General features: G+C 39.7%; 1 protein-coding gene across 2 annotated transcripts in view; it reads left to right on the plus strand.

Moving 5' to 3' along the window:
• SPIDR (scaffold protein involved in DNA repair) overlaps positions 1-19,679 on the plus strand; it is a 389,493-nt gene that overhangs the window by 38,699 nt on the left and 331,115 nt on the right. The gene's annotated exons all lie outside the window — the stretch shown is intronic.

Here is a 19,679-nt window from a genome sequence, read left to right on the forward strand (position 1 = left end):
TTCCAGAAAGACTGCAGTAGCCAGAGTTGGTCCAGTCCAAAACCAGAAAAAAAGGAACAACTTCTGGGTCTCCCACATAAGTACAGGGGCCCAGGCACTTGGGCCTTCTCTTGCTGTTTTCCTAGGCACATAAGCAGAGTGAAGGATCTGAAATGGAAAAGGCAGAACCCAGTTGGGGCCACTTTATTGCAGGGAATTTGATGCAAAAGACAGCACCCTCATTTCTTATATCGAAGAAGAACTTGCATGCTGACAGTATTAGTGTGCAAAGCAAGATTTCTTTAAAAGAGTGAAAGAGATTTCCTGCTGTTGTGACAAGGGGAGGCTCCAAGGGAGGGAAAACCCTCTTTTTGAGTTTTGCACCTTGTCTCTGAATCTCGTGCCCAACATGAGTGAACATGGAGCTCTGTTCTCTCTCACTTTCCACTCCCGGCCGCACACTGAATTTTGCTGTCCTTCCATCCCCCCTAGTACAGATCTTCAGGGTTTGGTTAGTTTAGTATTCGGCATTTATATTCTTGCAAATAAGGAATACTGACAACTAAGACCAATTAAATGCATTATTTTTCTTTACAAGTTTTTTATAAAAAAATTTTTTTTAGAGTTCCTTATTTGGATTTTTTAAAAATATATATTGGCTTATTTGGAAGGCAGAGACACAGAGATCTTCCTATAAATGTGTTGGTTCACTTTCCAAATGCCTGCAATAGCTAGGACTGGGTCAGGCCAAAGCCAGAAGCCTGAAATTCCATTTGGGTCTTGTACAGGGATGGGCAGGGCCCAGCTCCTGAGGCTTCACCCCTGCCTCTCAGGGTGCACATTATCAGCAAGCCTGAAACAGCACAGGAGCCTGGACTCAAACTCAGGTACTCTGCTATGGGAAGTGTATGCCCCACTAACAATAGCCAATGTGTGAAACACCTGCCGTATTGATTTGTGTTTATGTAGCATTAATAGACATCAATATAGTCCTCATTTTTTATTATTGTCTAAGTCTGTATATGAATTTTCACGCATAGCAGACTTTTTTATCAGTTTTATTTACTTTTTTTTTTATCAGTTTTATTTCCTTGGAGAAATAGATGCTATGGTTTGGATTCAAGATCCTCTCCTTTTTGTGGATGTTGTCACCCTGAACTGGTTCGCTTCTCCTCTGCAGAATTCTCCTTTATCCTGCATTTCATGTTTTCCTGTTTCTTGGTTTTCACCCTAGTTTTGTTTAAACACATTTTCTGGTAGCTTCTGAGAAGTGATGTATAGAGTTTTTGATAGTTGGTGTATCTGAAGATGCTTTTATTTGATGTATGGTTGAAAATTTCTATTGAATCTTAGGTTGGAACTATTTTCCCTCCAAGTTTAAAGGCATTGCCCTATTGTCTTTTGGCTTGAGTTGTTGCCAATCAGGACAAAACTTCTCATGTTGATCTTCTGAGGTCTTGTTTTCATTACTAGATTGAAGCTGCTTATTGTGATGTGCCAACGTATGGTTTTCTGCTTAGTGTTGTCAAGTTTCTGGGATCTGTGATGTCTTAGAGGTTACCAGCACCACAAAAGTTTGATGATTTGTAGGAGTTGATGTAGAGTCATACTTAGGTTTACTCATGCCACCTCTCTCATTACAATAAGCTAAGATGTGCTTTATTCCTCCAACAAAAGTTTTGATAACCTATGTAAATTCTGGCCTATTAGGAAAGCTCCAGATTTGTTCAATGTTCAGAAGTTTCCTGAGGCTGGCAATCTGAGTGCCCTCTTGCTACCAATTTCTATCTTTCCTAAAGGAAAATGCATGCTCAGTATAAATTGTGTATTTTCATAATTAAGGAATGCATTTAAAAATATCAGTTCTTCTAATTGTGAACATGTAATATCTTTCCCATGATCATGGGTTATATTTATGTCGTTTGTTGCTTCCTTCATTAGTGTTTTACAGTTGTCAGTATAGTTTTAATTCCTTTGTTAAATCTACTTCTTAGTGTTTGACTTACTTTTTCATTTTTAGAGATTTATCATTGTTTTATTTGAAAGGCAGATTAACAGAGAGAAAAAGAAAGAAGAGAGAGTGAGAGAGAGAGGGAGAGAGAGAGAGAGAGAGAGAAATGTTTTATCTACAAGTTTACTCCCTAGATGGCAGCAATGACCGGGGCTGAGCCAATCTGAAGCCAGAAGCCAGGAGCTTTTTCCAGGTCTCCCACATTTGGTGCAGAAACCCAAGGACTTGGGCCATCTTCCTCTGCTTTCCCAGGCCATAAGCAGGGAGCTAGATTGGAAGTGAAGCAGCCAAGACCAGAACCAGTACCCGTATGGGATGTTGGCATTACAAGGCAGAGGACTAGCTTATTGAGCCACCATGCTGACCCCCACCCCCAATTTTTAATTTTTATTTATTTATTTGAAAGGTGGAGATAGATAGAAATCTTCATCTGCTTATTCACTCCCCAAATACTAAAGTCAGGTGTCTCAAGCTCAGTCTGGGTCTTCAGTATCAATGGCGGGGACCCAAGTATGTGAACCATCATCTGCTGACTTCCATTAGCAGGAAGCTGGAATCATGAGTAGCCTGGGCCTTGGGACCAGCACTCTGATACAGAGGGCCAAGCAGAGATTTAACCACTGTGCCAAGTATCTGCCAATAGTCAGAATTGCTCTATTTTCTCATGCATTGACTTTTTTAGCGTTATTATATATAATTACCTTTTTTTTTTTTTTTTGGTCTCTTTAGAATTTGCCATTTGAAGTCTGTAGTTTTTTTTTTTTTAAGATTTATATATTTATTTATTGGAAAGTCAGATACATAGAGAGGAAGAGAAACCGAGAGGAAAATCTCCATCCACTGATTCACTCCCCAAGTGACCACAGTGACTGGATTTCAGCTGATCTGAAGCCAGGAGCTTCTTCTGGTTCTTCCACATGGATGCAGGATCCCAAAGCTTTTGGCATCCTAGAATGCTTTCCCAGGCCACAAGCAGGGAGCTGGATGGGAAGCAGGGCCTCTGGGATTAGAACCTGTGCCCATATGGGATACCAGCACATTGAAGGCAAGGACTTCAGCCACTAGGCTGCTGCACTGGGCCCTCGAAGTCTGTTTTATTTAAATGTATCCACCATTGCTTTCTTTTGGTTTCCATTTACATGATACATCCTTTTCTGTCTCTTCGTTTCCAGTTTATACATGTCCTTAATAGCGTAGTGATTCTCCTGTGGGCAACACATCGTTCAGTCTTATTTTAGAAATTCATTTGTCCATTCTGTGTCTTCTGATTGGAGAGTTTGACCCATTTAATTAAGTTTTTTTTCTTCCCACAAGCAGTTTGTAATTTGATTTAGGAGCTGCAGCTCACTCAAATGAAGCTACATGAAATTAGTAACAAGCTGTATCATGCCCTTATCCATGTCAGACCCACTGATGACTGCTCATGAAATGGAATATGGGGATGCAAAAACATTGATACTCATGAAAAAAACACCCTTGGAGAGTTGTCCATAGCTAGCAGATAGTCTAATTGTTCAAGTTGTATGAAATTCTCCCATATGCCTTCCAAAGGACCTTGTTTTTGCAACAATTGCAAAGAATGTGGTTTGCAGGCCTTCATTTTTTATAATGACAGTTTAGTTGTTATCTTGCCAAAGGACCTGAGAAAGAGGTGTATGGGTGCCTCCCAGAGGAAGAAATGCAAATATTTTGACTAAAGTAAAATTAAACCTTGCTTACTAATAGCAAAGAAGTGAAAGGGCAGGTGAATCCATCAACCCACCCATAAAACAAGTGTCCCACTGAACTACCACCTATTAAAGTGCAGACTCCATGGGGTTGTGAGGCTTTGCAGATGCCAGAGGGAGGGGGAAATGCCAATGTATCTGTCAGAGGATGGAGTATCGGAAACTGGTCCCTCCTTCCCGCTGCCATTAGGTGACTATGGAGTCAGAGAGGCAGCAACCAGGGATTTTTTTTTTGAAGACTTGAGTTTTGATCCTTACTAAAAGGGAGGAGTTAGGTTACCTAGGAGACTGGGTGAAACAGGTTGGAAGAGTTCCAGAGCCAGAGATGTGCACGTCCTCCTCTCTCTAGTAAACAACGTGATTCCCCCCATTGCCTGAGAACTTGCCTCTCATTTCCACTTCTTCCCAGGACCACCCTTTATAAGGTCAACCATGAATACTGCTGTGTTCAAATACCAAATTAAAACAGAAAGCGAATGTTTCCTTACTGCCTTCTCTTCCGGTCTAGTTCTCCCTCAGGGTCCTGAAAGTGATTCAACCAGAAACCATCTTCCTCAGTTCCTGGATTAACCACCTTCTCCATTTTTGGCAGAGGAGGGAGAATAGGATCAAAAACAGTAATTCTCAAAAGCTAAAGGGCAAAGAGGCAGGAGATAAGAGTGTTGTTTGAAAAGATGGGAAGGACCCCTGGGAGGAGAAAGAAAGATAAGTAGATCACTGACTTGCAGCCATGAAACAAAGTGAAGAAAGTTTGTAGCCCCATGCTTGTTTGCCACTGGCCACCCCCTTCTCCAACTGTGGCTCTTGTTGTGCTGGAACAGCTGATAGAGATCCACACCTCAACTTTGGCCTGTGACAGACTGCAGATTCTAGGGTTCACTTCCTGGCAACTTCTTAGCTTTTGCCAGAAAGAAATCTTTCTTGTTCAAAGCCATCTTGGCCGAAGTTTCCATGAACTAAGCTGTTGTCATCTGCATATGGCTGGGTTTCTGCATCTTCTGCCATGTGCTTGTTTGGTCAGCTCTGTTTCCCACCAAGGCAAAGACAGTGCTAGGACTGGCCTGCCTCTGTACTTCCTTTACTTGAATCTTGGAGCAAATGTTTCCTGTTCGGTAATTTCAAAAAACTATCACTACAGCTAGACTACCGCTGTAGTACATGGGGACTAAGCTGCTTTCATATTTTTAAAAATGAATTAGAAGAAGTGGTTTGTCCACAGAGATATTGAGAAGACGTTGCTGTAATTTAGAAAAGATGCTTTTGGGTTCATAGTCTGCCATGTCACGGCACTGGTGTCTCTGACCTCAGCTTGTTTCTCTCTTTCCGTTGCTTCCACCTGAAGACAAGTCCATTTATTTTGTTTGTTCTCTTATCAAGCTACGTTCTCTTCCAAGTGCTGATAGCTGTTAAATCTTTTTCTTTATTTTTATTATTTTTTAGTAAAGGATGGGATGAGGGACCCAGTTGTGCTCCACACTTCCATATGGGTCTAGCTGCTGGATATATATGTTTGTGGATATTTGGAAATTTCAAAGCTATATCCTTCCTTTTAAAAATGTATTTTATTTTTGTGGGGAGGCAGATGCATGCACATACATACACAAAGCAAAAGAATGAGCAAGCGTTGCCTCTTTCGCTGATTTGCTCACCAAATGCCCACAGAGGTGGGACTGGGCCAGGAGCCGGGAGTACAGCCATATCTCCCATGTGGGCTGCAGGAACTCAACTATTTTAGACACCCTCCCTCTCCTAAGGAAACTGGAGCTGGAAATTAAACCCAGGTACTAACTATATTCGGGGAGGTAGACATCTTTACTACAAATCTTTAAACATCTGATCCTTCTCTGAGCTTTAATTGAAAAAGTTTGAAAGCTGTTCCTGAAACAGCAACTTCTCTTTGTGGTGTTGGCTTTCGGGACCTTTAGCAAATGTAAATTATCGATGTGACTATCCATATCCAGTTGAAACTAACAGCATTCCGGATGTGCCTAGATTTTCATTTTACTTAATTTATATCTTCCAAAAAACTTTCCTGTAGAGGGCAGCAGAGCCCTAGCAGTGAGTTTTCTTCATAGCCTACATTTTTCAGGAAGTATGAAGGAAGTTGGGGTTAGGTGAGCCTTGTTATGTAATTCTCATTTACTTCGTGTACTTTACTTTGTGACCCCTTTGCAAATACTGATTGACAGACCTAATAAGATGCTTAACAGTAGAAACTATCAGGCACAGAGAAATGATCTGAAACTAGTTTGTAGTTTTAAGGAGAAACCAAATGTGATTTGCAAGTTTGAAATATGGATTCATTGTTATGAAACAGATGTTTTCTTTGTATTCTTACCAGTAGGAATAGAAAAAAAAAGCAATGCAGTAATTTGTAAAAGATGAAACTGTGGAAAAAATTTACGAATTCAGGAACAAACAAAATTTGTGTTCTTATAAGGAGGTATTATTACACTTTAGAAAATAACCTGACAGAGTTTAAAGCTTTTCAAAATTTAATAAGCATAGTCATGATTTTTTTGTTTTGTAAAATATACAAAAGTTACCACCCTGTTTTAAAGTACTGCATTTGATGGTATTAAAATAAATACATGTAGATTGCTGTGCAGCCATCATCACCACTCCACAGCTCTGCATTTTGTAAAAATGAAGCCCCATGCCTTTTAGCAGTGACTCCCATTTCCCCTTTCCCACAGTTCCTGGCAGGCTGCAGTTCTGTTTTCTGTATGATTTTATCTATTGTAGTTATCCTTATAGGAGTGGAATCACAGTATTTGTCTTTGTAAAATAGGCAGATCGGTTTTTTTTTTTTTTTTAATGACAGAAAGAATGAGGGAGAAGAGAGGAGGGGAGGGGAGAGATAAGAAAGGGAGAAGAGGGGAGCAGAGGAGGACAGCAAAGGAGGGAGGGCGCGTGAGTTATCAGTCGGTTCTCCATCTGCTGGTGTGCTGCCCAGATGGCTAGCATGGCCAGGGGGAGTCAAGCTGAAGCCAGGAGACAGAGCTTCATCTGGTTCTACCACGTGGGCGTCGGGCCCAAGCGCCTGGGCCATCTTCCACAACTTTTCCTAGGCACACTAGCAGGGAGCTGGACCAGAAATTTTTTTGTATCTAACATGTTTCACCAAGCGTCATGTCCTCAGTGTTATCAGAATTTCCTTCATTTTTGAGGATTTATAGTACTCCATGGTGTTTTTATAACACTTTTGACTTAATTTGTGATCTAACATAGAATATCATGGAAAATATATCATGTATTGAGGAGAATATGTATGCTGATGTAATTAAATATGTCCATGAGATGCAGTTGGTTATTTGTGTTTAAGTTCTCCATTTTCTTGTTTATCTTCTGTTTTGTCCATATTGAAAGGAGGGTATTTTTGATATATATGAATTTAACATGATAACATGGAGCATAAAGGATGGGGCTAGGTAGATAAAACTATGTTCTTATTTTATGTAAAGTGGAAAATTATCTTTATAGTCACTGAAATTTAAAGATACATAATTCCTAGAAAAAACACTAAAAAAAAATACAGATCAATCAAACTATAACTTTACAGCATATTCGGAGAGCACAAATGATGGTTTAAGTGAATAGAAGAGTCTAAAATATAATAACAAGAAAAAATAACAAAATTATAAACCTGGATCAAATTTATCAATAATTACATTAAATAAAAATCTGTAAGTTTATACTTGATGATTGACACATTAAATAAAAAGTAGGACCTCTCTACAAACCATATTCTATAGGTGCCTTTTAACATAGTGCGACAAATAGATTGAAGGTAAATATGTTGTAAAAGATGTGTATAGTTAGCAAACATTAGAAAGGTGCAGTGGTTATATTAGATAAAGTATACTTGAAGTAAATACTATTAGATAAGTATGGGTATTTCATAGTGATAAAATTTATCAGGAAGACATTTTAATCATAATTTTTTATGTACTTTGTGATATTTATAGTCGTACACTGAAGTTTTAGCAGTGTTTTGTTTATAATGTATAGAAAATCTAGGGGCGGGGAAGTTAGGATGTGAAAGGTCAAAAAGCCACTAATTAATCACCTTAACCTAATATAAGTGTACACAATATGCAATCCTAGGTAAATCGTATATTAAACCACAAAACATGTTGCAGTACATTTAAAATTATTGGAATACTGAAAAGACATATTTTGTAACCACAGTAGAATTTAAAATAGAAACCAACATTTGATATCTAGGAAAGATCCAAGTACTTAGAAATTAAATAATTCTACCTTGATGAGTTATGTTTAGTGTTAAGTTTATTACCTTAGTAGTGTTTTCTTTTGGTAGAAATTTATAAGCTGATTTGAAAATTCATATGACAGAAAAGCGCTAAGTTCTATAAAAGCATTTTCAATGAAGAATTACAGGGGAAAAACTAATGTGAGGATACTTCACAAAAAAGTTCATGGAAAAATATAATTTAAGATAAGTTTATTTGGGGGGTTGACAGCATGCTAGTCTTCCTTCCATGGAACCTGCATTGCATATGGGTGCCAGGTTGTGTCCTGGCTGCTGCACTTCCAAGCCAGCTCCCTTTCTTAATGGCCTTGGAAAAATAGAAGAGGATAGTTTGAGTCCGTGGGCCTGTACGCCCATGTGGGACACGCGGAAGGGATCCTGTCCTTTTCAGACAAGGATATGTAAAGAATCTCCTGAAGCAAACAGTAAAACAACTCAGATTATGGAAGTATTGGGGCAGATCCTTCACAAATTATACGATATAGCTAGCCAGTGAGCAGGAGAAAATATCAATGTTATCAGTCATTTCTTAAAGTGACAATGAAATACCACTACACACCCATCACCTCACCTTAAATTAATGATTAGCAATATAACTTTTTTTTTTAAAGATTTATTTTATTTTTATTACAAAGTCAGATATACTGAGAGGAGGAGAGATAAAGAGGAAGTAGAGCTGCCAGGATTAGAACCAGCAGCCATATGGGATCAAGGCGAGGACCTTAGCCACTAGGCCACGCTGCCAAGCCCTAGCAATATAACTTTTAAAATCAGATGAAGCTCTTGGCTCCTGCCTCCTGGCTTCAGCCTGGCCCAGCTCTGACTGTTACAGTAGTTTGGGGAGTAAACCAGAGGATAGAAAATCTCGGTTGCTTTCTCCCTCTCTCTGTAATTCTGACTTTTAAATGACAGTTGGATGGACAGAAGGAAGGAAGAGTAACAGTTTTGTTTTGATTTTTCCTAAAATACGAAAAAACAAAGTTTTAGCAATCTCAGCTCACATTTAAGTATGTTTTTTATAAATGTAGAGAGTCCCCATAGAGCTCTTATTTAGTCTGAAGTTGCAAGAGTGGGTATACAATGTCTGTTTTTGCACCATTTGGTTTCATTTCCAGTTGTGATAAAATGATGCAGATGCTATCATTCTTGGCAATTTTGGCCTAGACATGAGCTATAAAAAGCTCCAGTTTTTACTCTTTCGGAGACAGACAAGTTCCGTGCATTCTAGGTTTCTGCCTCAGCTCTTTCTCTTACCCAGTGCCTAGCCTTCGGCAAGTATTTTGCTTCTCTTAAATTCAACTGACTTGTTTGCTAACTGACTTTAGTAGCCTGTTCTTCACGTAGTTGCCATAAAAATTGGTGAGTCATGGAGTGCAGTATACCTAACACATAGAAGGCAGTGTTAGATTCCTTTAGTTTGCAGGTGGACATTTTGGGCTTAAAATATGTTCAGAGACACAATTAGTCTTTTACTCCCTGGCATTCTCTTAAAGTCTGAATGATTACAAAACCCACAGGCTCCCGCCTGTTGTCTACTACTGTTTCTGTTCTCCAAGGTCTGGTTGCATCCTGATCAGGAAATATTAAACATTTGTATGAAATAATATTGTAGGATTTGTTTTTATTAGCATTTCTTCTCATGAATTTTAGTTTACTGATCTTAGATAATGCAATAACCTTTACAGTGTTAAAGTGTTATCTATCTAGTCTGGCAGCATTGGTAGAAATATATATTTATGTTTGTTTTGAGACCTAATTCCATAGATCATGATTTTAAAATATAATTAAACTAACCTTTAACATTTTTAAGAATTCATTTGAAACACACAAACACACCCCTTCTGTCTGCTGGATCACTTCTCCGATGTCTGTAATAATTGTGGCTTGACAGTCAGGAACCTGGATCTAAATCCAGGTCTCTAGTGGGTGTCAGGGATGCAACTGCTTGAGGGGCTGCCTCCCAGAGAATGCATTAAGAGGAAACTGGGATCAGGTATGGAATCAGAACTTAAACCCAGGTACTCTGTTTGGGATGTAAGTGCCCCTCATGGCATTACCTGAACCACTGTCCCACCTGAGGTAAGTTGAATATAAATGCACTTTAAATATTATCTGTGTCAGGCCCGGCAGCATGGCCTAGTGGCTAAAGTCCTCGCCTTGAAAGCCCCGGGATCCCATATGGGCGCTGGTTCTAATCCCAGCAGCTCCACTTCCCATCCAGCTCCCTGCTTGTGGCCTGGGAAAGCAGTTGAGGACGGCCCAAAGCATTGGGACACTGCACCCGCGTGGGAGACCTGGAAGAGGTTCCAGGTTCCCGGCTTCGGATTGGCGCAGCACCGGCCGTTGCGGCTCACTTGGGGAGTGAATCATCGGACAGAAGATCTTCCTCTCTGTCTCTCCTTCTCTCTGTATATCTGACTTTGTAATAAAAATAAATCTTTAAAAAAATAATAAATAAATATTATCTGTGCTTGTTCGTATCTTGTTGACCATCACACAGCTGGGGATTAGGAGCTGTCACTTGGACATATCTGTGGTTCTAAGTGTGGTTCTCTGAGTTGTTTTGCATTACATGTTCCACTTTCCTTCTCTGGCACCCGCTTTTTTGTATGTGTATATTTTTATTTTCTACTAATCTTTTCTCTTTATGTACAAGTGTGCCAACTGGCTCCAAATTAAAAAAAAAAAAGAGTTTCTGTACATAGTCTAGCTTTACGACAAATTGGCAGGTGATTTATTACCCCATTCAATCTAAAAATTAAAGTGTTATAGGAAAAGTTTCAATTTTTAAAAAATGTTTAACAACAAATTAAAGCAATTAGCATCTATATTATCATGATCTTTTCAGTTGTGTTGGCTTCTTTGATTATTGTTAAATGGCTCTAAACTTTAAGAAATTTCCCTGTAACAAGTTTTTTATGGCCAAATTCACCAGTAATTTGCAAGATAAAGAAGTCTATGTTGATTATACTACCTGAATTGGAAAGTCTTAAGAGAAGATGGTACTTGGGCCCGGCGGCATGGCCTAGTGGCTGAAGTCCTCACCTTGAACGCCCCGGGATCCCTTATGGGCACCAGTTCTAATCCCGGCAGCTCCACTTCCCATCCAGCTCCCTGCTTGTGGCCTGGGAAAGCAGTTGAGGACGGCCCAAAGCATTGGGACACTGCACCCACGTGGGAGACCCGGAAGAGGTTCCTGGTTCCTGGCTTCGGATCAGCGCAGCACCGGCCGTTGTGGCTCACTTGGGGAGTGAATCATCGGACGGAAGATCTTCCTCTCTGTCTCTCCTTCTCTCTGTATATCTGACTTTGTAATAAAAATAAATAAATCTTAAAAAAAAAAAAAGAGAAGATGGTACTTGTATTAGTATGCACAGATTGGTTAGCTATAGCAACAGACATCCATCTAAGATTTTGGCATAATCAGCTGTCCTGAAGGCCCTTCTTGGCTTGGCTTGCAGGTAGTGGTCGTCTTCTGTCTGTGGTTGCATGTGTCTTTCCTAGTCCCTCTGATTTCTCACAAGTACATTAGCCACATTAGCTCATAACATGGCTTCATTTTGAAGACTTAAGATTTCAGTGTATGAATAAGAAGGGAGGGACACAATTAAGCCCATATTAGGAGAATAAGGAGAAATTTAAAAATGAAAATGTAAAATTTATTTTTCTAGGGAAGAAAATGTATGTCTTGCAAGACTTGTTAGGGATGTAGAATAGGTAGTTGATGATGTCACTTGGAATTATTTGGAGAGTATTTGCTTAAAGGAATTATATTAAAATTAAAGCAAAATAAGGAGATGAATTTTTTTTTTTTGCTTGACCCTGGAGCTACATTTCTAGGAGAAAGAGAAGGGAAAATTTCAGTGAAAGTAATTGCAGAAATTCTTAGAAAGTGGAGAAAAAGAGCTCATAAGAGAAATTTGAAGATTTGTTTCTCATGGATTTACTTCAGAATTTTGGTCAGCTTACTTTTCCTTTATCAAATGCCAGCAGTTTTAAGAACATCAATTGCAGTGAAAATGTTTTTCAGATGATACATATTCTGAAGGGAGTTTACCTAAAACAGGCTGTGATCCAACTTGCTGGGTTCCATAGTCATGGAGACATCTTATGGTGCTTCAGAAAACCTGTGCCTTTTCCTCCTCACTGGCTGCTATAGCTACAGCAGTTGGCTCAGCAGCATCTGAGGCCTGTGGGCTTTTTTTCTTTGAGAAAGGAGAATGCTTCCAGGCCTCGGTCCCCAGACGTCTTGGTGTGGGAACACTGCCTTCCTTTTCTGTTTTTCCCCAAATGCCTCTGAGACATGTAAGTCAAGGAACTTTTCCTGGCATTAGTATTATTTCAGAGGTTATCCAAGGAGAAGAAAGACCACTTCCAATAGAACTAAAGCTAATAGTAAGGTGATGGTCAAGGAACTTTTTTTAGCTATCCCACTGCCCACTGATTTTTCAAATTGTCTCTGTATGCTTGCTTGCCTACTTGCCTGCCTGCCTTCCTTTCTCTCTCTCTCTCTTCTCTCTTTCTTTCTTATTTGTTTATTTTCATTGGAAAGGCAGATTTACAGAATGCAGAGACAGAGAAAAAAATCTTCTGTCCACTAGTCCACTCTTCAAGTGGCTTTAGTGGACAGAGCTGAGCCAATCCGAAATTGGGAGCCAGGAGTTTCTTCCAGGTCTCTTGTGGAAATCCAAAGAACTTGCGCTATTCTCCACTGCTTTCCCAGGCCATGGGCAGGAAGCTGTATCGGAAGTGGAGCAGCTAGGACATGCCCATATGGGATGCCACACATGTAGGTGAAAGAATAGCCAGTTGATCCACTGTGTGTATGTTTTCGCAAAGAATTAAATGTAAACCCACACAGTTTCTTTTTTGCAATAATTGGGAAATGGTTTCTCCAATTGTCTTTTTACTTTATAGTGTTCTTGGATGCACATGGTGCTGTATCTGAGAATTATTTACTGAATCCATGATCACAAAGATTTATGCCGGGCCCGGCGGCATGGCCTAGCGGTTAAAGTCCTCACCTTGAAAGCCCCGGGATCCCATATGGGCGCCAGTTCTAATCCCAGCAGCTCCACTTCCCATCCAGCTCCCTGCTTGTGGCCTGGGAAAGCAGTCCAGGACGGCCCGATGCATTGGGACACTGCACCCGCATGGGAGACATGGGAGACCTGGAAGAGGTTCCTGGTTCCCAGCTTCAGATCGCCGCAGCACCGGCCGTTGCGGCTCACTTGGGGAGTGAATCATTGGAGGGAAGATCTTCCTCTCTGTCTCTCCTCCTCTCTGTATATCTGGCTGTAATAAAATGAATAAATCTTTAAAAAAAAAGATTTATGCCTGTATTTTCTTCTTAAAGCTTTACAATTTTAGCTCTTATATGTTCAGTTGATATTTGTTTATGGTATGAGTTGTATATTTGTTTATGTCCTGGCTCTATTTGAAGACCTTTTGTTCTTCCCTAAAAGATTATTACTGTCTTCGGAAAATCAGTTTGCTGTAGATGTACTGGTTTTATGTCTGGACTGTTCATCGGTCTATGTTTATGCTCTACACCATACTGTTTTGATTATTGTACAAAAAACTTTGAAATTGAGAGTTCTCCAAATGTGTTCTTTTTAACATTATTTTGGCCACCTGGTAATTTCATCAATGTCTGAACTATCTTTTTCGTTTCTCTTAAGGCTGCTGAAATTTCTAGAATTGTTGAAATTTGTAGGATTTTCTGTATTGAATGCATAGATTTGGAGGTAATAATGCCTTTTTAACAGTGCCAAGTGTTCCAGTTCATGAACATGGAGCTTAAAATTTATTTAGGTCTCCTTAGGTTTGCTATTTAGCAGCCTTTTCTGTTTTTCAGTGTAGAATTTTTTGTTCACATGGCTAAAACTTTCCCAATTGTATTCTTATCGCTGCTATTGTAAATAATAATGCTTTCATAATTTTCATTTTTGTGTGTTTCATTGTTGGAGTAGAGGAACATAATGATTTTTATATAATATATCCTAGAGTTTTGCTGAATCATTAACATTTACAGTTTTTTGTAGACTTGTAGGACTTTTTAACGTATTAGATCATGTTATTTATACATAGAGATTGTTTTAATTCTTCGTTTCCAACTTGTCATTGTTTCTTTTTGTTTGCTACATGGTGTGGCTGGAACTTCCAATACAGTATTGAACAGAAGTCTTCAAAGTAAAGATCCTTGTTTTGTTCCTGAGATAGAGGAACTGTTGAGTTTTCACTGTTAAATATGTTACCTTTTTGTTTTTCATCAATATCCTCTATCTGATGGAGGAATTTTCCTTTTATTTCTGTGTTGCTGAGTGTTTTTAATCAAGAATAGGTGTTGAATTTTATCAAGCTATTTTGCTGTATCAGAAAGTCATATCATTTTTCTCTTTCATTCCTCTGATATTATGTATTATATTGATTTTCATATGTTGAATCACCCATGGGTTACTGGGATAAATTCCATTTGCTCATGGTGCATATTCTTTCAGTGTGTTCCTGCACTTAGTTTGCTAATATTTTATCAAGGATTTTTCTAACCAGTACTAGTAAGAGATATTAATCTACAATGTAGAGCTCCTTGTTAGATATTGTTTCCAGGTATTTAAAACTTTTAAAGACTTTGCATCTCCAGTGTGGTAGCAGGAACCTGACTGATCATTTGAGGCATAAGTTGCTGCTTCCCAAGGATGTACATTAACCAGAATTGAGTCAGGAGCCAGAGCCTGGAATCCAACCCAGGCACTGCATTTTGGAATGTGGGCATCTTAAGTGGCATCAGGACTGTTAGAATAAATGCCTGCCTCCATCCTGATTCTCATGAATTACTGTACTGCTTCTCAATGCAATTCATTTAAATATGCATTAGATTTGTGTTTGTTTTAAAATTTCCGTTAAAATGGGCTCGGTGCAGTAACCTAGTGACTAAAGTCCTCACCTTGATGTGCTGGGATTCTATATGGGGACCGGTTTGTGTCCCAGATGCTCCACTTCTGTTCCTACTCCCTGCTTGTGGGCTGGGAACGCACTAAAAGGCAGCCCAAAGCCATGGGACCCTGCAAGCATGTGGGAGACTTGGAGGAAGTTCCTGGCTGCTGCATCCTAGCTTCGGATTGGCACAGCACCAGCCATTGCGGTCACTTCGGGAGTGACTCAGTAGACGGAAGATCTTCCTCTCTGTCTCTCCTCCTCTCTGTTTATCTGATTTTGCAGTAAAATAAATAAATCTTATGTACACACATGTATATATATGCATGTATGTATATGCATGTGTGTGTGTGTGTGTGTGTGTGTATATATATATATATATATATATATATATATATATATATATATTTGGACCCACCACAATGGCTCAATTGCTAAATTCACACCTTCCAAGTCCCGGGACCTCATATGGAGGGTAGTTGATATCCAGGCTGCTCCATTTCCCATCCAGCTCCCTGCTTGTGGCCTCAGAGAGCAGTGGAGAATGGCCCAAGGCCTTGGGAACCTGCATCTGCATGGGAGACCCAGAAGAAACTCCTGATTCAGATCAGCTCAGCTCCTGTGATTGCGGCTATTTGGGAAGTGTACCAGTTGATGGAGGATCTTTCTCTGCCTCTCCTTCCTGTAAATCTGTCTTTTCAATATTAAATAAATAAATCTTATTTTTTTTTACATTTACTTGGATAAAGTGGACAGATTTCTCTTATTTCACAGTATGATTTTAGGAGTATAGTGTTCCTTCCCACTGCACCCTCCTCCTAAGCAACATCTTAACCACTGTACCGGATACCTGCCCTAACTACTTATATTTACTGACACTTTTTTCCATGTGGATTTGTGTGGATATATTTTTTTAAGTTTTAGGATTTATTTGTTTGACAGAAAGAGTGTCAGAGAGAGAAGAAGAGATAGAGAGATCCATCTTCCATCCACTGATTTGTTCCTCAGATGGCCACAGTAGTCAGGGCTGGTATAGACCAAATCCATATACTTGGGCCATCAACTGCTGCCTTCCCAGGAGATCAGAGGCAGAGTAACTGGGACTCTAGCCATTACTTATATCGGATGCCAGTGTGGTGAGTTGTGGCTTCCTGTGTGGACTTGAGTTGCTTTATTTCAACCTTAAGAACTTCTGGTGCACAGCTAAGTAGCCTAGTAGCTCAAGTTCTCATCTTGCATGCACTAGGATCCCATATAGGTACCAATACTTAGCCTGACTGCTCCACTTCCCATCCAGCTCTCTGTTTGTGGCCTGGAAAGGCAGTAGAGGACAGCCCAAAGCCTTGGGGCCCTGCACCTGCATGGGAGACCCAGAAAAAGCTCCTGGCTTCTGGCTTTGGATCAGCTCAGCTCTGACCATTTTGGCCACTTGCGGGGTGAACCATCAAGCAGAAGATCTCTCTGTCTCTCCTTTCTGTAAATCTGACTTTCCAATAAAAACAAAATAAGTATTTTTTTTAAAGAACTTTTTATTGTGTTCTGTAAGGTGGGTCTATGAACAGAAATCAGCTTTTATTTAAAATATTTTTAAAGTATTGATAGGCAATTTATTATTTTTTAATGCCACATTGTTGGATAAGCAGTATTTGATTCATATAATGGAATATTAGCATTAACACGAAATGTTATCAAGCTATGAAAAGACAGAAGCAACATGTGTGTTACAGATTGGAAGACGTCAGTTTGGAGAGGAGGTTTTACATTTCTGTACTTCTATACTCATTTGGGATTCCTTTGCCTGGTGGTGGTTGGTGGGAGGTAGGGATACATTCTATAGCAAAAGAGAATACATTCTACTAATGACCTAGTGATTATCATAGTTTAAGATGAGACATAGCTAGAAGGTATGTTGTTTGACTTGTATGCTAAGAAATTCCCAAAAGGAAATTTAGTCTTGCTAGAAAATAAATTATTCCCATATTTCTATACATGGAGATGTATATAGATCTCCCATATTAGTGACAGGGATCCAAACACTTTGGTCATCTTGTAATGTTTTCCCTAGCCTGTTACCAGTGAGCTGGTTTGGAAGTGGAGCAGTCAGGACATGAACCAGCACCCGTATGACATGCCAAGTGTTGCAGGAGGTGGCGTTACCTGCTATATCATAATTCCAGCCCCTAAATTATTTTTCTAAAGTGATATTGCATTGTCTGACCTGGTTTCAGTAGCATCTCCTACACAAGTCTCCCAAGTCCCTTCCCATTCCTGTCCTGCCTGTTTCCCTGCCCAAAATGATGCAAGAACACATCTCTCAGATCTGAGAATGCTGTGCTTTAGCTACTTCTGTCATTGTCCACAGTACTCTGATGTTTTGGTGAGCTTTTCAAAGTTCATGGAAAATAAAATTTTAAGATAAGTGTGTTTTAGCACTTCCTTTTTTTGAAATCCACATATGTGTATTTTGCATGAACTTTTTGAAAATAACCCTCCTGTTTCTTGCTGCTGTGCCTTCTCTCTTGCCTGCTTCTTCCATTTCTCAGCTTCAGCTACTGTTCAGTGCTGAAAGGATATCTTATGGGAAGTTTAGTGTAAAGAAGTGGCTTTTGCTCAGATTAGGGGACATTTCTATTGTTTATTGTCATGGAGTCATCTGAATCTTTTTTTTAAAAAAGATTTGTTTATTTTTATTGGAAAGTAAGATTTACAGAGAGGAGAGACAGAGAAAGATCTGCCATTTGCTGGTTCACTCCCCAAATGACCTCAATGGCTGGAGCTGAGACGATCCAAAGCCAGGAGCTTCTTTCGGGTCTCCCACGCAGGTGCAGGGTCCCAAGGTTTTGGGCTGTCCTCTACTGCCTCCCCAGGCCACAGGCAGGAGCTGGAAGGAAAGTGGAGCAGCCGGGATATGAACTGGTACCCAGATAAGATCCTGGTGCATGCAAGGCAAGGACTTCAGCCACTAAGCTCCTGTACCCAGCCCAAGTCGTCTGACCTATGGAGGTGAAAGCCAAGTAGAGGATTTACCATCCAGTACAGAGTCTTAGGCTGCAGGCTGCCTGCTTCTACTTGGTCTGTCATAGCCCTATATACTGTAGAGTTGCTGTGCTACTTTGTGTAATTGTCATAGGAACATGAGGCCTGTTTATAGGTCAGATCTATCCTGTATTGTACTTAAAATTAGTTCCAATGTCACATATATATGTCATATATATATATATATATATATATATATATATATATTTGACCAATTTGAAAAGCAGAATGACAGAGAGCAAGAGAAAGTAATGTTTTCCCTCTGTTGGTCCACTCCCAAAATGGCCATAAGAGCTAGGCATGCCCAGGCCAAAACCAAAACTCCCATGGGTGCAGAGCCATTTTCTCTTGCTTTCCCTGACACATTAACAGGGAGTTGGATCGGAAGTTGAACAATCAGGACTTGAATAGGTGCTTACCTGGGATGTCAGCATTGCTGAGGGTGGCTTAATGTACTGTGCTACTACCCTGATCCCAAATGTTATTTTTTTAAACATTTATTTGAAAGGAAGTTACTGAAAAAAGGGGAGAGAGTGAGAGAGAGAAAGTACAAGCAAGAGAGAGTGTGTGTGTGCGTGTGTGTGTGAGAGAGAGATCTAATCTTCAATCTGCTAGTTTACTCGCCAAATGGCCACAGTGGCCAGGGTGCAGGTAGAAGGCAGGAGCCAGTGGTTTCATCTGAATATCCCTTGTGGGTGTGTAGGGGCCATGTTTTCAGGCCACCTCCCACTGCTTTTCCAGGTGCATTAATGTGGAGCTAAATCAGAAGTGGAGTAGCCAACACTTGAACCAATGCCATGGGGTACCAATGTCACAGGTAGTGAATTAATGCCCTTTACCATGATGCCAGCACCCTAGTGTTACATTTTTAAATGTAGCTTTTGATACACATTTAAAACTTTGTTCCTTACAACTACCTTTCTTATCAACCCTGGTATTTAAATATTTCTTCTTAATACAGATATTTCTTCTGGCTCCTCTTTCTTCCACCTTTACCGTTCTAAATAATTTTGGACATTTTCCCCAGCGTGTTAGTAAAGACAGCCTGGCTGCATTTGTGAGCAGAGATTTCAGAATATATAGGAATTTTGTTTTTTTTTTTTTTTTTTTTTTTTTTAATATATATAATCCATTTTATTGTATTGTTGTTGACAATCTTTACATAGTTAACTATAGTTAAAGGAAAATCAAGAAAGAGAAGGAAAAAAAAAAAAAAAGGTTCAGGGGGATAGGGAGGTGGGCAATGCTATTATGTCCATATTGTTTCCATCATGTATCTGAGGTAAAAGGGGGTATTGAGGGAGAAGCCCCACCCGGTTTCCCGCCCACCCCAAGTCCCATATGTGGGGCATGCTCTGAGATATGTGCTCAAGTGGAGTTAATAGTTCTCCAGTTATGAGTCACTGCCAGTTTCGCTCGATGAGGTGGTCCACTGATTGATATGGTCCATCATGAAGTCTCCATTTGTCCCATATTTCGCTGCCAACATGTAGCTGAGATGAATGATTGTCCTATTCTGTCTTCTGTCTTTTCTTGGTTAGAATTCTGAGTCCAGCAGTTCAAGTGGGGAGATCTCCAAAGATACTTTGAGGTATTTTGGTAAAAACATATCTTCCTTCTTCAGGTAGAATTTCATTGGTTTAGAAATTGTTAAGATACATACTCTTCAAACTCATTATCTAGCTGACTTGATTATACCAATCAATACTGTGTTTAA

This window comes from Ochotona princeps, chromosome 9 (genome assembly GCF_030435755.1).
Source record: "Ochotona princeps isolate mOchPri1 chromosome 9, mOchPri1.hap1, whole genome shotgun sequence".
Classification (NCBI taxonomy): Eukaryota; Metazoa; Chordata; class Mammalia; order Lagomorpha; family Ochotonidae; genus Ochotona; species Ochotona princeps.